This window comes from Ictidomys tridecemlineatus, chromosome 14 (assembly GCF_052094955.1).
Source record: "Ictidomys tridecemlineatus isolate mIctTri1 chromosome 14, mIctTri1.hap1, whole genome shotgun sequence".
Taxonomy (NCBI): Eukaryota; Metazoa; Chordata; class Mammalia; order Rodentia; family Sciuridae; genus Ictidomys; species Ictidomys tridecemlineatus.
The window spans coordinates 62,124,861-62,141,362 of NC_135490.1; the positions used below are offsets into that span (position 1 = coordinate 62,124,861).

The 16,502-nt window shown below is 49.1% G+C and overlaps 1 long non-coding RNA gene across 1 annotated transcript in view; it reads right to left on the reverse strand.

Annotated features, from left to right (window-relative positions):
- Positions 1–9,159: 9,159 nt before the first annotated feature.
- LOC144370447 (uncharacterized) overlaps positions 9,160–16,502 on the reverse strand; it is a 42,894-nt gene continuing 35,551 nt past the window's right edge. The window contains exon 5 of the long non-coding RNA XR_013430420.1: positions 9,160–9,286. This is a non-coding gene — a long non-coding RNA (uncharacterized LOC144370447). The remainder of the gene's footprint in view (positions 9,287–16,502) is intronic.

Here is a 16,502-nt window from a genome sequence, read left to right on the forward strand (position 1 = left end):
CATGTAAGTATATTGGCAGTGACTATTTACAAGCCCAGGCTAGGAATTACTTTTCCAATTGAGTATTACAAATAGGTGTTCAAACTTGTGACCTGGGTCCTTAATGTTCTGTGGCAAATGCTTTCATTTATTTCATTACCTTCTAGAATAAACTAGGAAGCCTGGAAAGATAATGAAATGTTGGAAAATGTCTTCTGGTTGCTATTTTATAGGTATATAAGACTAGATTCAGAAGGAGGTAAGTGGGTGTAAGAGTGTGTGTGTGTGTGTGTGTGTGTGCGCGCGTGTGTGTGTGTGTGTGCGTGTGTGTGTGTGTGTGTGTGTGTGTGTGTGTGTGTGTGTGTGTTGCAGCTTCCAGGATTGACATAGGCAGTCACCTTTAGGCAAGCCTCCATTGTCACTCAGTTGTCTGTAACCACTGACTTCCCAGGGTCTCCCATCCAGGGCCATGGTGCTCTCCAGGTGCATGGAGGTATAGGGTTAGGGTTAGGAAAACACAGAGATTTGTTACTCAAAGAGTGGTCCATAAAATTGTGGTATTTGCCTGCCAGTTAAAAATGCAGACTGGGGTTGTGTCTCAGTGGTAGAGAGCTTGCTTAGCACGTGTAAGGCACTAGGTTTTATCCTCAGCACCACATATAAATAAATAAAATAAAGGTATTGTGTCCAACTACAACTAAAAAAGGTTTTTAACTTATTTTTTAAAATGCAGAAAGTCTTCAACCCCACACTTACTAACTCAACATGCATTGCCATAAGATCCCTTACTGATGGTATAAACCCTATTTGAGAAGCATTCGTATTTCTTAACCCTACATGTTATAATCCATGAGGACAGTTATAACACTATTGATGCCAAGCTTTTAACTTCAGACTAAGAAAATCAGAATCTCTAGAGGTGGGGCTTAGACATTAGAATTTTACCTATCCCAGTCATTTCACTATCCAGCCAGGGTGAAGACAGTTAGCCCTAAAAGGATAATCATTTATTGATCATCTACTATATGCCAAACACTGGTTGGGAATTTTACAGAGGTTTTCCTTATTTATTTATTTTTTTTTTGAGAGAGAGAGAGAGAGAGAATTTTAATATTTATTTTTTAGTTTTTCGGCAGACACAACATCCTTGTTTTGTATGTGGTGCTGAGGATCGAACCTGGGCCGCACACATGCCAGGCGACCGTGCTACCTCTTGAGCCACATCCCCAGCCCGGGTTTTCTTTATTTTTACCACAACCCTAGAAGGGTAAACATTATTCTCTCTGCATCAGAGATACCAGGTCTGATATCCCAAAGGTCTCATGCCCAAGTAGGCATTTGAACCCAGAGTCTTGAGCTCTGGGCACCACCCATTCAGTGTGCAAATGACAGCTGTGTTCCCCCCCACACTGGAGGACTACTTACAAACAGGGGCAAAAAGCCATGAAGCTCCAGGAAGCCCAGAGTGGAGGAATGCAATGTTCTACTTATAAATCAGCAAACTGGTGTGGAAAGGGGACAGTGAGTAGCTACAGCACCAACATGAGAGTGCTGCCACTGCCCAGCTGGGGATCTACTGCACCGCACCGTGTCCTGCCAAGAAAGGCCAGTGCAGCAGTCCATAGTCTAAAAGACCAGCCACCCAGGGGGAGCTTCCCAGGGCTCCTGCCTAGTAGCATCCAGAAAAGCCAGGTCAGTCGGGTGAAGGATTTCAGCGGGGTTTAATGGGACATTTATGAACAAACCGTACTTATTAGTAAACAATAATTATAGGAGAGCAAGTGCCCCAGGGGGAGCAGGTAACATGAGGCCCCTTTTTCCTAATGCCCTCCATGTGCAAACCCCATTTGGAATTAAAACATCCCTGCTGTCAACAGGAGTGTTTAAAGAGACCTGGATTTCTGTAATATAAGCAGTAATTCTGATGTCTACTGTTAATTGAAGGCTTCATCATTTACAGGGTGCTTTCACATACACTAAGGCATTTAATCCTCACAACGAGCCTGTGAGGCAAGTATTTTTATTCATCTCATTTTTAGATGAGGAAGCTGAAGCTCTGGGGATATGAGGTGGCAAGCCCAAGGTCACGCAGCTTGTGACTGAGTCACGGAGATGGAATTTGAATTCAGGCCTTCCAGGCTGATGCCATTCGTGCTGGGGTACAGCGGACTCTCAGACCACTGTATGTAGCATCAAAACCCCAATCCCACCAGAAATCTTGCCTTTCACTTCTGGAATTTTCTTTGCTACTAGTCATTGGAACCTGCATCCCTAACAATCTCCATCCTGTGTCCTGGCTGAATTCTTGGGAGACATTCTTATTGTTTCCATGTATGTACCTTTTCTAAGATCTAAGGTGGTTATGAATAGCTCTTTGGCAGCCTGAAAGGAAAACAGCCGAGTTTAGGCAAAACTTGAAGTTTACCCCTAAGCACACACCAAGACAGACAGACAGACATACACACACACCTACACACACAGAGTTTCAATTGCATACTGTGTTTCAATACCCTGTTTCAGGGTAATGATTTAAGTTGCCCCTAGATTTAGTGGAGGGGAGGGATGGGGGGAGAGCCATTAAAGCAAAAGTTATCGTGAACACTTCAAAAATGGCTACAAAGTCACCCACGTCATCACCACCTTGCAGAAGATTAAGGAATCTGGGAACAAATTAGCCTGGTGTAGACAGTGACTTAAGGAGACGTCTCAGGGAGGAGTCAGAGAAGCCAGCAACTTTAAATCCTGTAAAGTTTTTTTTAATCAAGTTACACTATTATTTGAAATTGGCAGGACACCAATGGATTTAGTCCAAAGGCATAATTTATGACTTTTTTTTTTTTTCGGTTTTCTTTTTTAAGGGCATTAGGGTTTTAGTTCCTTTTTTCCTTCTTCTTGAAAGTTTTTTTTTTTTTTTTTTTTGGCAATATGTCGCTTTCTTTTCTCAAATCTGTTTCCATCCAACAAGTATAAAATGGAGCCAGTTTGAAGGGGCCCTGCACCTCCCTCTCCTCACACCCCCAGAAAGAGCTTGCTCCTGCATTAAACTAGCCAGCCCTCTAGCCACCAGCCACTTTGCACAAACTGGTGCAGTAGTTTTCTTCTCCAACAGATCCTCCTTAAAAGTTCAGTTATTCCCTCCTGCGGAGGGTGGGGGCTGTTCCTCATCACTGAATCACCCCAAGATTATGGGTGAACTTTCCCCCACAAATGGCCTCCCTCCTTTCCCCAGCAAGCCTCTCCCTCAGGGCCTTTGTTCCCGCAGGCCTCACATCTCCGGGAGCCCCATGCCCTTTGTAGTTCCCCCTGCCCTTCCCTGCTTCCCCCACGCCCCACCCTGGCCCTCCCAGCCCCGCTGAGGGCCGCTCTCCCTGGCCTCCCTGCTTCCTTCTCAGGAGCAGGCCTGGGTGCCCTGGGAGTACACACATTCATGCAACTCCCCTCCCACAGGCCCTGAGAAATCCTGGAGATCAAAGAGCTCGGCAGCGGGGCCAGGTGTCCCTCCTCTGCCACAGGCCACGATTAATCAAACCGCCCAGCTCACAGGGAGATCAAACCCGGCACCCCGCCAGCTGTTGGTTAAAGCTGGCCTTCAAGTTGCCCTCATTAAATTGCCTTCCCCTCTGTCTTGCTGACTCCTGTCCCGTGACCATCTATCTCTTGGATCTTTCTCTGGGAGCTTTCTTTCCCTCTCTTTCTACCAGTCCCTCTGTTTCTGTTTTTCTCTCATTCTTTTCTTCTTCCTGTCTTTCTCCCCACCGCCAGACACTTCTTCCTCTATCTACCATCTCTCCCTCCTTGTTCCTCCCATTGACTCTCTTCCACTCATTCCAACTGCCATGGCCCTCAGACTCTTGCCTGGAGACGCCCTCCTGGACCCTCCTGCTCAGCCTCTGAACTTCCAGGAAAGAAGGGGTCTGGGGCTGCTGTGTGCCAGCTGCAGGGTGCCAGGCCCCGGGGGCTGCTGGGGAGTGGATTTCTCCAGTCCTCCAGGTCAGGGGAGTTCACAGGGGCTGACCTGAATTCTCAGATGGCCCTCTGCAGCAGGCACAGGCTTCTCCCATGCACGCCAGCACACGCACACAGGCACACCGTGTCTGGGCTACTGTTCGCTTCCTGTTTTCCAAAGGCTTCTAAGCCCACAGAGAGAGCTGCTCAATGCAGCATCCACTGTGGGACCAGCTGCCCCGCCTCACCTTGGTACAGATTATCAGCCCCGACATGGGAGAATCAGTTTCACCTAGAACAGGAAACAGGGAGTAATCTAGGTATGGAAAAAGGTCCTTCCTTTTTTTTTTAAGTTGCTGATGGACATTTGTTTTATTTGTTTATATGTGGTGCTGAGAATCAGACCCAGTGCCTCACACATGCCAGGCAAGCGCTCTCTCACTGAGCCCCAACCTAGCGCCTGAAAGGTCCTTTCTTTCCCTATCATTCTCTACCCAGGAGGAGGAAGGATGGAAACGTTGGATCCTGACTTCTTGCTCAGCTGATGTGTTGAGAATATTTACTCCAGTTGTCAAAGAATTGTTTTTACACACTTTTTCTTACAACAAACACTGGCAAACGAAAAAGAAAAAAAAATAAAGAAATAAAGAAGGAAAAGAAAAGAAAACACAGGCTTCAGAGTACTGTCCTCTTTCTCAGTCTCGCTCTATATACATCGATGTATTTTTTTTTAACTTGTTTTTCATTTTAGTGGTTCTAAGGCGCACAGGCGTGAGAAAACACAGATGGAGAGGAGCAGACAACGTTGTCGCTGTGGCAGAAGACATCGCACCATGTTATAGATTCTCAGAAGTCTTGGAAGACCTCAGGATGCAGAATGGGTTTTTTTTTTTTTTTTTGGTTTCAGTTGGGTTTTTTTTTTAACCCCCCTTTTCTCCTTTACAGAGTTGGAAGTATCTCCTCCTCCTTTCCTTTCCTCTCTCGGTTCTATTTCTATGCCTCTGGCATCACCTGCTGCTGCTGGGAACACAGAGTCCCTTGGCCCCGGTGGCTGGGTCACTGGGCTGCCCCGGGTTTGACCCCACCTCTACCTGCGCGTGTTTCCCCAGCTGTGGAGAGGCGAGCCGGTGGGAGGAGAAGCCATCCATCAACTCCAGCGGCAGAGGCCTGAATGAGGGCGGGAAGGGTCAGGCCTGGTGCACACTTGAGCATGGTGCAGGGGGCGAGGGGGGGCTACAAATTGTGGAGATTTCAGTGCTGGGCTTGATGGATGGTACAGAATGAGGGGCAAGATGCCGTCCCCCCAGCCTGCTCTGGCACCAGGACACAGCCTGAACTCCTGGTCTCCACTGACTTCCTCCCAGTCCACCCCCACCCACCCCCTTCTCCCCGGCTTTCTTTTTTGCTGCCTGCTCACAGCCCATCCGTCAAACTATGCCCCGAAGCTGACCTTTTGCAGAGAACAGCCAGCCTGAGAGAACCATTTCTTGCTGAAACACCTCACCAAGGAGTTTTATGAATGCTGGCAGGCCCAGCAGTAAATGGTGTGGCACAGCTACCTCACCGTCTCCTCTGCCTGCCCCCTCGCCCGCGAGTTTTTTCCAGCCTTCAGCAAGAAGGAAGAGCGTGGGGCCAGATTGCTCTAGCAGAGTTCCTGGTTTTCTTGCTCAGCGCCAAACCCACTTCTGCCCCAGGTAGGCCCTGCAGGGTCTCGCAGTCACCTGTAAGAGTTGTGGGTGCTTGCCTCTCTGAGATTCATGGGTCTATAAAGGTTCCCTCCTCGCCTCTTAAAAAGTAATGACAGAGTTTCAGGAGATGCTCTGTGGCCTCCTGCTGAGAAAAGCTAAAACTTGACTGAGAAGTCCAGAAATCTTTGCTGGCAGCATGAGCTGCAGTAGGGAGGACAAGTGCTCAGGGACTCGGCAGGGGAGGGACACGCAGTTGGGCAGTTTCGAGCTGGCCCGGGGACCTGTCCATCTCATTGGGGTTTCTTTTTCAGAGACCACACAGGTTGCCAGTCGCGCCATTGCAGCAGCACAATGGAGCAGAGAGTAGGGACGGACGTGTTGAGGCGAACAGGGATGGGAGATGTTTAATAGAATTACTCTTAGGCTTCGAGTTAATGAATCACAACTGCAAGAAATCATGATAATCCAGTAGGCATTAGTGACAGATTAGCTTCAAAGCTGCCATAAAAGTGCCATAATGCTTACCTAACGGCATGATTAATTCTCCCAGTACATAATGGCTTTATGGAGGAACCAGGCACCAACAGAGGCTTGATGGAAAGCCACACAGAGATCCCAGGGCGCCAAGGGCACCCCCACCCTGCCCAGCCTGTGTGGCTTCCGCTCCGCCTGGAGGCGACTCCCCAGATTGTGTCAGACAAAGCAGCAACTGGGCTGGACCCAGAGCTGGCTCCCAGGGCTGTGTCCCTCACTGAGTGGCAGCTATCCCAGCGGACTAGGAAGTGGCACCACCCCAACCCCCAAGACAGGCACTTCCTATGACTAACGCTCGTGCCTGAAGAGCCCCATCCCATTCCCTTCCTCAAAACATCAGTGTGGAGAGATCTGGAAAGAAGGCTGGACCAGGACACTCATCCTGACTCCACGCCTCACTTAGCTGTGTGACCTAGCAAGTTCCATAACCTTCCTGGATTCAGACAGCCCAGCTCTGCCCCTACACCCTTCACCACCAGAATGCCTCCCTTTAATGGCATCTAATATTTAGCAATCACTAAACTGTGCTCCAAGCATAATACAGATCCTTTTATGTGTATTATTTCATTTACTGCCCCCTAGAATCTTCTGAGATAGTTATGGCCACTATCTTCACTTTACAGATAGGGAGAGTGAGGCTTGGACAAGGAAGTAACTAGCCCACAGTCAACCTAGGATTGACAGGCAGGATTCTCTAGCTCCTTGCTCCACTACCAGCCCTCCAAGACCACCAGTCCAGCCTCAGGGTAAATCCCCCTGTGAGTACTGAGCACCCCCTTCTAGAAGAAGCTGTGAGGAAGACATCCTCAGCGATTCTTCATTCCCTGCCCCATCCACCAGGCAGTGGGAAAACCAGGGAGGCAGGAGATCTGGACTCCATCTTCACCTGACACTGTGGGTCCTGTTCTGATCGCAGTAACTGGGCACTTCTGCAGGTCTATGTGTCAACTTCTCTTCTGGACAAAGGAAATAATAATGATACCACCTTGTCACCACAGGGAGCTGAGCGTCCTGACCCCTGGAGGCTCGGCTCCTCTTTTCACAACCCCCTCTAGAGTCCAGTCCTCTCGTGACGCAGACGCACATGCTGCTCCCGAGGCTCTCACTGTGGCCTGCCCGTCTTCCCGTAAATATGGAGGCAATTAGCACGAAGCCCAGGTCCAAAGGGAATTCTCAGAGCCATGTTCATCTTCATAATGTTGAAGAAAACCCCTCAGGAGGCCTGAGTCACTGCTGAGGCGGGCGGGCTGTTTCTGGTCTGATTAACTAGGGCTCCCTGAGAGGCACGAAGCACTCCCTCCACAGCCCTCCCGCCAGCCCACACCACTCCCAGGGTTCCCGCCATGTGAGGCCTCCCATCAGGCCTCCACTGAGAAGCAGCAAAAAAGGAGGTTTGGTTGCCTCCTGCCAAAGCATCAGCATGCTTCAAACTTTCCCAAGAATCAAATGGCAGACCATCACTCAATCAGCAAATGTTTACTTCTCCAGGCCAATATGAGGGAAAGGCCAAAGAGATTCACTTCATCGCTTTGCACCCCTGAATCCCAAAATGGATCCAAGGCTCACACCACTGGTGGCAACCATGTTGAGGCTCTGGGTAGTTTTTCCTGAAGGTGACTACCTTGGCCATGACCCATGCATCTCTCAAAGCCCATTCGCTTGTCTGAGCTAACTGCCTGACGTGTGTCAAAGTGGACCCTGTCACTGAAGTTACAAAGTCATCAAATTTCAGTTTTGGAAGAGACATCCAAGAGATTTCTTCAGCCCCTTCTGCTACCCCCCCATCCGCTATCAACTCCTCTTCAGTCAAATACATAGTTCTTATTTCAACATGCTATGCCCAGTGAAAGCTCAATAAATATTTATTGATGGTGGTACCCATGATGAATTAACAGCCAAATCTATAAAATGCAAGTTTCATCCAAGGAGAGATCCTGGTGGGAAAGAAACTGCTACATAAAGTTTAAAATTTTTCAAAACGACAAGTGCTCACACACAGGCACACACACACACACACACACACACACACACACACACACACAGGCACACTATGTTCTCTGCCCCACCAGAGAATCATATTGGCCAACAAGAAATGGCCTCCGGATGGAACACTCATGCCTTCAAGTTGAACGTGAAGGGCATGCTCAGATTCTCTGAGGTCAAGCAGCCCAGCCTGTAAGAAAGAGCCTGACCCTAGATCCAGAGTCCCCTTCTGTCTCCTTCTAGCATCAAGAGCCAGTGAAATTCCTGTTCTAATGAAACAAAATAGCATTGCTGAGTGCTTCCTCAGGTCTCACAAGTGAGCTAAAGTGAATGCAGTCACATATACAAGTTTGCAGATACTAAAACTTAGAAGGACGGGTAGCTTATACTAGAGTTTTCAAAATGATAGTTGCTTTGGTTTGAATCCGAAATGTTCCCCCAAAAGCCTATGGGTTAAAGCCTTAGTCCCCAGATTAGCACTATTGGGAGGTGGTGGGAATTTTAAATATAGGGCCCAGTGGGAGGTCTTCTGGTCAAAGGGGACAGAGATTTTGGACCTCAGTCTCTTCTTCTTTTTCTCTGTTGCTTCCTGGCCAAGAGGTGAATGGATTGCTCTACAAGGTATTGCCATGATGTTATTATGATTTGGATCTTTAATGTGTTAGGCAATGCCAGAATGTTCAGAGGTGAAACAATTAGCTTATGAGAGCTGTAACCTCATCAGTGGTTTGTTGTTTGCTCAGATGATGTCTGAGCCTGATCCATATCCACAGATTCTGTCTTACTGGAGGAAGCTGATTTGAGCCTAGTTTTGCATTAGCCTACATTGTCCCAATGCAGTATGTGTCAGGGCTAGGGAGGGAGGGTGGGGACAGAGCAGAAGTAAAAAGGAAAAAAAGCCATGAAAACCAGAGACAGACTCTCAAGAGGACACTCCCATCCTACCTTTTCCCCCACTGCAGTCCTTTGGGCAATATAGCAAAAGATTCCCCCCAAGAAAGCTTAGGAAGGGAGCAGATGGGGAGCTGCAGATTGGGTGTCCTGGGGCTGCTTGCCTCTCCCAGTTCTCTCCTGAACTCCAAATTGTCCTGCCTGTTCAGCTCTTGTTCCTTGCTCAGTCCTCAGGAATTCTTCTATGCTAGTGGTTGATGAGCAACCTGAAATAAGAAGACAGAAAAGGTAGGGGTGGGGGTGGGGATCTACTGACAACAAACACTTAGTAACCTGGCCCAGTGCTAGGTGCCCTGCTAGGTAGAGTTTGTCCCTTGGGAAGGTCACAATATGTCCATGCATAGAAAAAGAACACCCACAGTCCTCTTGGCAATGCTCACTGGCCTCTTCCCAGCCCAGGCCTGTCCTTCCTGGCTCCTGAAGGCGGCTCATGATTCTGCTCTCATTTCTGGTGTGTGTCCCTGCCCAGAAGGGTGACTGATCTTGTCATGGCCAGTGTTTTCTGCATAAGGGGACCTGGTACACTTTTATAGGAACCCAGTGGTTCCCTGGGGCCAGACTGTAATGCTGTCCAGATGCAGAAAAACAGAAGGGCCATTCAAAAACAACTGAAATATCAACACACTTTGAAAGCGGTCTGTTAGCACTTGTCATAAGCACAATAAACAAAACAATGAAACCATCAGAAAGTACCGTGAGACAGTCAGGCCTTAGGAACTTGGCTTTGATGACTTAGAAAAGCAAAGCGAGGGGGCAGAACCAGTTCCCACTTGGGCTGAGGCTTGTTTGTTCTGCTTATCTGAAGTCAGAGCTAACAATCCTCATCAGGATGAAAGAACCTAGAAGTTTCTCCTCTGCAACTGGCCCCTGTGCAGAAGCAGCAGAGTCTTGGGTAACTGGTCAGTTTCTGCATGTGGCCCATAAAACACTCATTTTACAATGCCACACTCATCTGCTGAAAGGCCCTGGCTTCTCTTGTGTTCCCCCAACAAATGAGGGAACCAACTGATGAGCTCATTTGCTGGAATGCTTACCTGGCTGGCCTGGGGAAAATGTGACCTGAACTGGTAGGAGGGGATACTGGGGCACAGTTTCAGTCACTCCTTCCTCAACAGTTAGATGCCCTATCCCCAGGTATCAGAGGAGAAGCTGAGGGTCTGCTGGTTCTTCCTGAGGCCCCGCTGCTGACACATTTGTCCTGCCTTTGGAGGAAGAGGCTGGGAGAGAAATGTCACCCATCCACCTGGCAGACACTGCATGCAGGCTTCCAATTTGAGTTGTAGAGCTGGGGCAGGTGCTGTCCCCCGGGTGAAATGAGGCCGCCTGCTTACCACAGTCACTCAAGGTTATTTCCCACTGTCTCCACAACTCAGGCTTTGCTTAATTCCTACAGTGGGTGCTGGCCAAGCCATCTATCAAATTACCTGCCAGTGATTAAAGCAAGCTTAGTCCGTTTGGGTGCAGTCCTCCTGCATTTTGATTCTAAGTCAAGCAAAATAGGGGATGAGCCAAAGTGGGAGGGGGAACCTGACATGGCTGTCTGCTGTGGGAGATGGGGGGCCATGGAAGCTGACGTGACCAGCTGGTGACAGTGGGGACATGGAGGCCTGAGACACGAGTTCCAGTGCTCTGCTTGGCTGGGAACTCTGGGTGGGTCTCTCATATTCCCTCCACTCATAGATCCAGCCAGCTAGTCTACAAGGCTCTATGGGTAGATCAATCAGAAGATTCTGTTCTCCTTTCCTAATTGAGAAAGAGGAGGAGGAGGGGGAGGAGGAGGAGGAGGAGGGGGAGGAGGAGGAGGGAGGAGGAGGAGGGGAGGAGGAGGAGGAGGGGAGGAGGAGGAGGGAGGAGGAGGAGGGGGAGGAGGAGGAGGGAGGAGGAGGAGGAGGAGGGAGAAGGAGGAGGAAGAGGAGGAGGAGCAGGAGGAGGAGGGAGGAGGAAAAACAGATGTTTGAACAAAGGAACTAATATACACAAGAGAACCCTTGCATATCTGCTCCAGACCAGAAAACTAAAGGCTAATGTGCCATAAACCTCCTCCTTCATTGGAAAACATGTGCAATATTTGCCAGTTATGTCTGAATCCATCAACTTCCCTGGAACAAATCAGTAGCAATTCAGCAACAATTGATAAAAATCCATTAAACACCTGTAATGGGCCAAATTGCTGCCCTTTACTTCAAACATCTGGATAGGGGGAATGAGCTTGGAACCAAAAGACTCAACTTCCCAGATGCCTTTTAATCTATTGCAGAGGTAGCCTCACAATGGAAGGTCCACCCCCTCTCCACTTCTCCTAGCCAGGTGGGGACTGGAACAGCAAGAGCTCAGGAGGCTTTGGCTCCAACACTTTCCAGAGTGGCCACCTTGCCATCCATCAGCAGCCTCCTGTGGTGTAGAAAGGACATGGATTTTTGGAGTCAGAGAAACCTGTGATGAAATCCCATCTTTTGCAAGGACTAGCTGCCAGCCCAGAGAAAGCTAGTTCGTTATGACTACCCCGAGGACTAAAAGAGATGGTGGTTAGCAAGGACCAGTGCACAACCTGGCACAGAGTATATGCAATAGATACTAGCTGCCTCCTCCTCATCTCCACCCACATACAGCTGTCAATCAATCAATAGGCAAGTGTTTGTTGGATGCAAATTGAGTGCTCAACACAATGGGAGTTCAAGAGACACAGATAAATAAGCCAAATTACTGCCTGGGGAGAACTCCTAGGATAATGAGGAAGATGAGAAGATCATCTAAATAGGAAATGAAAATGCTTCAACATAGAAACAGTAATAGTATTACAGGGAGGCAATCTAGGCCTTCCCAGGCTTGCAGTTATCTACTTGGTACTGCTCTTACTGGCTAGATGACCTTGACCAATACTTAGCCCCTTCAGTCTTGGTTCCTCATCTGTAAAATGAGGAAAATGGCATCAATCTCATAATCCTGTGGTAAGGATTAAATTAAATTAAATTAAATATGACCCTTATCGTGTGTGTAACTTCATTTATCGAAATGTGGAAAATAAATTGACCTACCTTATAGGGAAGTTCTAAAGATTAAATTTGTTAATGCATATAAAGCTTTTCAAAAAGGATTATGTAAATGTTAGTTATCATTACCTTCTAGAACATAAATTCCTCGAGGGAAGGATTTTGATCTGCTGTATGCCCTGATAACTTTTCCAATAGAACCGGGCCTGCCACACTGTTCATAAGTGTTAGTTGAGTGCATGAGCTGTTGACTGTTGCAGGAGAGGGGCAGGTGCCATTCCAAGAAGGCTTCCTGGAAGAGGTGATGTAGAAAGGTGAACAGGAGTTTTTAATGTTAAGGAGGTGAAAAGGACAAGCCCGCAGAGTAAACAGCTCAGGAAGGACGCCAGGCAGGAAAGAGCATGATGTGACAGGAGACCGCGGACAACCTAATATGGGTAGACAAAAAGCTTCAAGTCAGGCAGAGTCAGGAGATGGAAGCTCTCCCAGATGGTCCACTGATTGATTTTCATGGGACCAAATACAACCTGGAAAACACACCCAAGCAACGTGTGAGCAGTTGACAAAAACAACTTCCATCAGCCCCTCCTACAGCCTCCAGGACACTGGGCCTGATCCCAAAAGAGCAACAGAAATAGCATTTCCCCTGAGCCCTTTGCCTCCAGGGAATGTGCCATCACGGGGACCCTTCCCCATCTGTCTGAAAGATCTCCAGCCCACGTGGAGAACCAGGCAACCCTGCCTGTGAACTCTGACCCCATCAGGCCCAGCAGGGGCTGGGGAAGCATTTACATCTTCAAAGGTCCTGGTAAACGTTAGCCAACAGCCTCCTCCCCATCCCCATCCCTCTCCTCCTCCCCCTCGGGGCCACCAGGGGTCAGGGACTAGGGTCACACCTGGCCAGGCCCAGCCCAGACACAGCTTCTCCCCTCCATGTCATTCAGTCATCCCACTCTGGATCCCACTCGCTCCCTCTTGGACTTCTTCCCCTCCACACAACCCTGGGCCCAGGGCCGGGGGGGGGGGGGGGGGGGGGGGGGGGGACGTTGGGCCCAACAGAGAAGGGTCCCTGTAAGAAAGGCCCAGGACACCTTCTCAGGTGCCTTTAGAGAAATGGGGACTCAGGTCAGCTGCCTTGGAAGGTGCTCTGGGTTCTGGATTCAGGTAGAGAGCAGGATTCTAAATCAGGGTCAGCTCAGGACTGCCTGGTCAGGCAGGTCGGTCTCCGTGACCTCTTCCTGACCCCAGGAAGCTCCAGTGGTCTTTCTGATCTCCTGGAGGCAGGGAGGCCTGTTAACTTTTACCAGCCTCCTTTGACATGGAGTGCAAATAGGAACCTGGGAGGGAGGTTCATTCCAGTGTCAGGGCTCAGGCAATACTTCCAGCCTCACCCCCTGCACCCAGCCCTGGAGCCCCAGGCCAGCACACCCTGCTCCTTCACTCCAGGCCACAGGAGGTGTGAGGAGCAGGGCTCTGGGCCCAGAAAAACAAAAGAGGAGCCCAGGTCCTGGGGATCTGCCACCACACTGGCCATGGGCCTCAGTCCTACCTCAGACTTCAATTTCCCCTGCAGATGGCTCCCAGGACATTATAGCCTCAGCTCACAGCCATGAGCAGGGACAGGCCTGCCATTTTACAGATGAGCATAGCAGCATATTCCTACAGAGTCAGGCCTCACCAGGGCAGAGCTAGGACTGGAACCCACGGATTGGTGGTTCTGAGATGCCAATGCCTAGCCATGCTCCTCTGGAGACCGTTACCCGGCCAATGCCGGCAAAATGCAGTAAGAATGAATATACGGGGAGCACTGTCCTGTGAGCCTCCCAGCCTGACTGCTTTCAGCCTACTCTTGAGCAAAGTTCTTTCAACGGCTCCTACCTGCAGGGGAGCAGGCCCTGGGGCCTGAGCCTGGATTAAGGCCTCAGCTCTCCCAATAATAAGCTGCGTGGCTTGGAGAGATCATTTGCCCTTTCTGGGCCTCAGTTTCCCCACTTACAAAACAGAGTAGGGAGAAGGTATCTAAGATCGCCTTCATTCTGATTCCAAGGTTTCCTTATCTTTAGTTTCTTCCACCCCCAACCTCTTTTCAACTCCCTGCCTGATTCTCCTCTTCGGCCCTTACCACAGAACTCTATAGGCAGGGGACAGCATCCAGCCTAACTCCTTTATTTAAAAAAAAAAAAAAAGATAGCTGGAGTCCAGAGACATGAATTAGCTGAGTGACCTTGAGAGAGGCCTCAAGGCAGAGCCAGGCCTGGCAGCTCGTCTCCTGGTGATTTATGCTGTGCCAGCTATGGCTCAGAATGCCCGGAGAACCCTACCCCCACCCCCCAGGGTACAAACTAAATCTTCCCCTGGCTTTCAGGACCTGCCTGCCCACAGGCCTGTGTCCTTACTGCCCACTGAAGACCACCTCACTCTCGTCAGATTCACTCTCTCTCTCTCCAAAAGGTCCCAGGATCGATCCCACCCTCAGCCCGGCCTCAAGACGGTCCCTGTACAACTCCCCTCAAGTCCTCCACTCTCTCCAAAGCCTCCTCTCCAGAGGCCTCCTGTCCTTATGCCCAGCTCCCTGACCACTGTCTGAGTCCGGCCTGCTCACTTCAGCTTCTCCCTCCTCTTGAACACATCCCACTCCACCGCTGCCTTCTCTACAATCCTGACCCTACCACTCACTGGTCATAGAGCCTCGGACAAATGACTTAACCCACTCTGTATTTTGGTTCATTCTTGTGAAAAGGAGGGATAACAGGAGTTCCTACCTCAGCCATTGTCAGCATCGCCATGATGAAGACGTACAACTATTTGAAACAGTGCCTGGCAGGTGCCTATGTTATTCTCCATGTCCATATCCTCCCTTATTGGACTATAGGTTTCTCAGAGTGCAAATAAAATAACATATTTATTATTATATTATATGGGGGAAAAGAATTTGAAATTTGTAAGTGTTTACCAGATTTTAAAAACTTGTTATAAAATTTTTTGATACATTTCTTGGTTCCTTCTAGAACAGTGGCTGGTGTGGTCCAATGAGGCATTCAGAATGGATGGATAAGTCTATAAGAACCCCAGGGCCAGGAGCAACTCCGCATTGGGATGGACCGGCTTGTGATGGGAATGCTGTACAGGATCTCGGAACGGCACATTTTCTCCCACCAGGGCATTCCCCAAGCCATGAAGATTCCCCTTAAACTTCTAAAATACTCCTTCCCATCTCCTACCAGCAGAATTCCTTAAATTCTATTGGTCCACCTGCTTGGCTTTGGTGCCCCGGCCAGTTCCCTCTCCCTCCCCGCTGCAGACAAAAGGCTTTGGGGTGATTGATGATGACAGTGACCTGCCACTGACCCTCCCAACCTGGGTCCTGCTGCTGCCCAGGAGCCCCCCAGCACAGCAGCCTTCACTGCTGTTTGAAATGCCGACTCTCCGCCCCATGGGGCTGCTGGTTTTCCTCCACTGTGAAGTGGAATCTTTGATGTGTATCCTCCTGGGTTGTCTCCAAATATCTGAGTCCTGGAATCACTGCCTACAAAAACTCACCAGACTCTCTGTGTGGGTCAGGGCAAGAGGCTGGACAGATCTAGGTTCAAATCCTGACTCCTCCATTTATAAGCTCTTCTCCTCTCCAAATTCCAGATTCTTTACGATGAAGAAGGGACCTAAGGCATCCCACAGAGAACCACTGAAAGGGTTACATAATACAGACAGCTTCTGGCACATTCTAGCACCCTGTAATTTCTCAAAAAAAAAATAATGATAGGTATGAGAAGGATTCTAATGATGTGAAGGTAGAGGGTGATACATGAGGACCAACTTGGACTCCCCTCCTCCTCCTCCTCCTCCTCCTCCTCCTCCTCTTCTCCTTCTCCTTCTGAATCTTTGATCTTCCTTCCCCTAGAATGGATATCCAAAGCATATCTCCCCTCCCCGCCCCCTCATACACACACACACACACACACACACACACACACCAACCTACCCACAGCTTTTTTCCTTTGACTTCCTCCCTTCCCAGAATTCCTCTAGCTGCTCTTTGGGACAATCTAGCCTGTGGAGCTATCTCCTCTTCACTTCTCAGCATCATTGGTCACTCAGAGTATTTGCTGATTGGGCTCATGTCCCTACAGCTGAGCTGCCAGAGACTTGCTCTCCTTACAGAAGAATCTGTTTCCACTCAACCGCTGAGCATTTCCCATGTCATAATTTTAAAGCCACTTATTTACTCATTTTCTTCCGTTTATTTGCCTAGTCCTCAAAAAAAAAAAAACTATTTGGTTGAAGTGACTTCCTGCAACCAAATGTTGGTGCCCAGCTGAAAGGTATCAAGCCCTCTCTGTACTTGGAGATTGAGCTGCGGCTCAGGCCGACCACCATTCTGAAACAAACAGCAGACCAAAAGAATGCTCACTAGGTCCTACTCCTGCAATTTTAA